The sequence below is a fragment of the Gopherus flavomarginatus genome, chromosome 24, assembly GCF_025201925.1.
Source record: "Gopherus flavomarginatus isolate rGopFla2 chromosome 24, rGopFla2.mat.asm, whole genome shotgun sequence".
Taxonomy (NCBI): Eukaryota; Metazoa; Chordata; order Testudines; family Testudinidae; genus Gopherus; species Gopherus flavomarginatus.
In genome coordinates, this window is record NC_066640.1 from 12,125,099 (window position 1) to 12,129,228 (window position 4,130).

The 4,130-nt window shown below is 51.9% G+C and overlaps 1 long non-coding RNA gene across 1 annotated transcript; it reads right to left on the reverse strand.

Moving 5' to 3' along the window:
* Window positions 1-268: 268 nt before the first annotated feature.
* On the reverse strand, window positions 269-4,130 carry LOC127040155 (uncharacterized). The gene is made up of 2 exons (XR_007771377.1): window positions 3,947-4,130; window positions 269-2,220 (listed from the first exon to the last, which is right to left on the reverse strand). It is a non-coding gene; the product is annotated as an uncharacterized LOC127040155 (long non-coding RNA).

Below are 4,130 nucleotides of genomic sequence, written 5' to 3' on the forward strand. Positions count from 1 at the left end.
GACTGTTTGTGATTTATTATTTGTACTGTGGCAGCACCCCCGGCGCAGACCAGAGCCCCTTGTGCAAGGTGCTGCACAGACATACTCCCTGTCCCAAAGAGCTGATTGCTGCTTTATGGTGGGTAAAGGAATGACAGATTATTTTTTTAAAGATAGGTGTTTGTTTCTGTATTTTTTTCTTCAGTAATAGAAATAGGGTCTTCCAGCCGGCCCTGGAGATGTGAGTTCTGATGCCAAGGAGTCTGGGGTATTGACACTTCAGCAAAAATCATCTTTCTCCCAGATGTTTATTAGACATCAGAGTTACAATAACAGAAAATAGCCCCAAATAATTTCAAATAGTTTGTCTAAAAATCCCTCCCCCTTCTAGCTGATCCCTATTTCACCAGATGTCCAGTTGCCATAGAGTTCCCCAGGGGAGCCAAGACCTGGATTTCACTTTCCACTGGTATGACAGATGCTACAAGGTATAGAGTGACACAGAATCAGGTTTCTAGAGCCCACCTCTCCCCTTGCTCGCACTGGTTTGACACTGATGTAACACTCGCTGTGAGGTTCAATGGAGTTGCTCCTGATTCATGCTGGAGGAAGAGGAGAAGCAGGCCCTGCATTGTGGACTGGTCCATATATACACACAACGGTTCCAGCACAGACTGAGCTCCAGACTGAGGGGAAGCGGGAGGGGTTTTCAGGTGGCTGGAGCAAGGCTTGAGCAGAGGCAGTTGGGTCAGGTCCTCATGGTCTTCTAGGGCAGACAGAAGGTCACTTAAGGATCTGTTTGTGACACAGTTAGAGATGGAGGCAGGGAGGCAGGTGACATCCTGGTCCTGGGGTCTAGTGCAGATGGGCCAAGCAAAAGCTTTGGGCATGAGCAAGACCCTGTCCGCACGGCACATTGGAGCTGTGCTTCAGCTGGGCTAGAGGCCAGCTGGGAGTGACCATCTCCCCGGGCCTTTTGCGGTATTTTGGAGGACTGCACAGATCAGGTGGGAGAAAGCCCCAGGAAGCCTGGATGATGCAGCTACAGCAAGAAAGGGTCAGGTCACAGCAGGGGGCTTCACTGAGCAATGTAGAGCCGCAGCAGTAAACCATGCAGCCCCTTTGGTTTCACACTGGGTGGGCAGAGTAAAGGCCTCAGCTCGCATTGGTTCCACATTGGCGCCAAGGACAGAGCACGAAGGTGTGACCGGAGGAAGAACTACCAAATCAAGTGATGCGTCAGGGAGGCACAGCAACCCTGCTAAATACCCCTTGGGCCTGATTCGTCCTCGCCCTGCATCTGGAGTTGTCACATGTGAAACACCTCCCACCCCCAACCCACCCCACACTCTGATATGGTCACGTTCACGCCCCCTTGTGCTGCCAGGCGATGGAGAACTGAGCCTGCTTGCCAGCAAAGAACAGCCTTGAGAATTTCCAAAGCAGAATTGGGCCAGTGCCAAATCCACCCCTAACAATTGCTGGGTCCCAGACCCAGAACCAGGAGCATATCAGCTTCCACAGCCGTGCCCACGAGGCCTTAGCCCCATCTCCAGTGGGGAGCTTTGCCCTTTGTCTCCTCATTGCCCTGGTAGTGATGGTTCTCGCCCATAAAAAGGGATTGGCTCAGACATGGGTGAGTGACCCACATATGTACATGAGCTACGGGAACATCGGGGGCAGCTCTGCAGGGTAAGTGCAGAGTGTCTTTCTGGGACCGGGATCCTAGGACCCAGTTTCATACCTGACCAGGCCACGTGGGCACTTAGTTAATGAGTTATCTCCAGGTAGGGCCTGTCAGTGGGGCCCCAGGGAATTTGGCTGCACCCTATATTAGGGTGGTGGCATCTTAGTGGGCTACTGATTTACCGTGCCGGTGCCGTAGTAAAACCATCCAGCCATTGCTCCCCTCAGAGCAGATCTCTGTCCCTTCGATGCAGTGGCCAGGCGATGCCAGTGTTGCTGAGAGAAGGGGAGAGCAGGAGAGGAGCAGGTTGAACACCTGCACCCTGCTCCAGGGAGCCGTCCAGCAGCAGCAGGGTTAATAGCAGCCTGGAGCCCACGAGTTTCATGATTAAGCTCTGAGCTCTCCCCATGGGGAGATAAGAGAGGGAAAAGGTTGCCCGTTCCAGTGTCAAGGTACCAGCTCACATTCACCCCTGGCATCGCTGCATCCAAGCCAGGGCTGCCGCAGTAGGGAGGCACCAAGCCCCAATGGAGCCACGGTGAGGCAGCTGCCCTCTGAAAGGAAGGAAAGACAAGGGACCGTGTTATTCACTCTCCGCTAAGCCATGCGTGATTCATTGTCCCAATGCTGCTTGATGTGTCTTCTCTCTGGGCTGGCTCTACAGTCTCACATAGAATATATGTCTATTCTCCCATGGGTGCCACTCAATGCTTTCCCCTTCATACCATTTCCTTCCCTCTTTCCCACGTTGCTGTGTAAGGTGCTGCCCTCCACCCCAGAGCTGTCTGCATTCCATTGTGGTTCCAGCAAGCCCAGATTGGATGGGGCCAGTTCAAGGGTGTTTCTAACCCTGTCTGCACCCCTGCTGGGCAGCTGGACCATCTTGGAGTCTTGCCTCTGGGGATCACGGCCCAGAATATAGCAAAGACGAAGTGAAGCAGAGATAGGTGTGGGGCAATGTATTTCTCTCCCTATGGATGCCCATCACCTTGGGATCTGGGTCCCTCTCAGCAGTTAAGACATGCGGTACACACACCGTCTCCTGCTGCAATGTGTAACCAGCATCACACCGAAACTCACCATCCTTGGCCTCTGGCAGCTCAGCAGCAGCACCCTGCTCCAGAGACCAACCCTAAAGTCGAAACTTGCCCTGATGCTGACTCTCCTGGCTAGTTCATTGCCAGGGCCCCTCCTTGGACATTTTTTTTTCTGCAGGCCCATTAACACTGCTCCACAGGAATGACCAGGGCCTGTGGGACATAGCAACTGCCAGACTGGAGCAGAGCAGGGTCCAGTGAGTCCAGTACCCACTGCTGACCATGGCCAGTGCCAACTGCTTCAGTGCAAGAGACCTGAAAGGAGCCAATGATGGAGTAACAGGACATTTCTTCCTAACCCCAGATATTTTGTGGTTGGCTCAAGACCTGAAACATGAAGGTTTATATCCGTTCTAATTTCTTTGATCCTGTCTAACATAGCTGTGGATTTTCTCATTAGCCATAAAAATTTATAATCCTTTTTAGAATCCTGTTAAGCCCTCAACCTCAGCGAGAACTTGTGGCAATGAGTTCCACAAGCTAATTGCGCATTTGTTTCACTTGCCATTTCATCCAGCAGTTCCCGGGAGTTATAAAACCTCCTTAGCTACCCTCCCAACAAAAAAAATCCATGACATTTGAGCTTTCAAAAGCATTTAGCACCAGAGCTTTTCTATCACTGAAAAATTCTTGGCACTCAACAGAACCCATAAAACGATCCTTTTCTGTGTCGCCCTTCACCCTCAGCTTGCTTTTGCAGGGGAGGGATTTGTGTGGATTCATTTATTTTTACAGAGGGTGGAATACAGCTGGAAGAGACACTCGCCTGTGTATGTGTGTGAAAGAGGCAGTGCCCTGTTTATTTTTTTCATATCTCCTAGCGCAGATTTACCCCTTTATCCCAGTTCCACTGCCATTCCCCTCGCATAGAGTTTCTGTGCAAACCACCACCAGGATTACAAACCCCCTCTTTGTCTACAGAGCTTCGAGGCCCAAACAATCCCAGCTCTCTCCCTTTGCCTCGCTCCTGAGCTCCTGCCAAACGCCATCTCAAGTGAAAGCAAACACTGTGAGAACGCCTATCCGCCCAGCTCCAGGCCTGCCTCCCGCTTGACCTACTTAATGCCATATATGGCCAAGCCTAATCCACGCAAACTGCCAAGGGACTGCACGAGGGGGAGGAAGGAATGGCTGCAAAAATCCCTATTAAAATCCAATGCACCCCCGACCCATCCCTGGTCACCTTTGCAGCTGGAAGGAAATATACCAGACTCAGCGGCTTTGGTTTTTGCCTTGCTCTTCAGCACAGCCGTGCGGGGATGGGAGGAGGGGATTTGTAGCCACCAAAAGGTTCAATTTTCCTGTCATCTGCTCCCCCGCACCCTACCCAAACCACGCCTGCCCTGCCAACCCATGAGGCGTGTAAA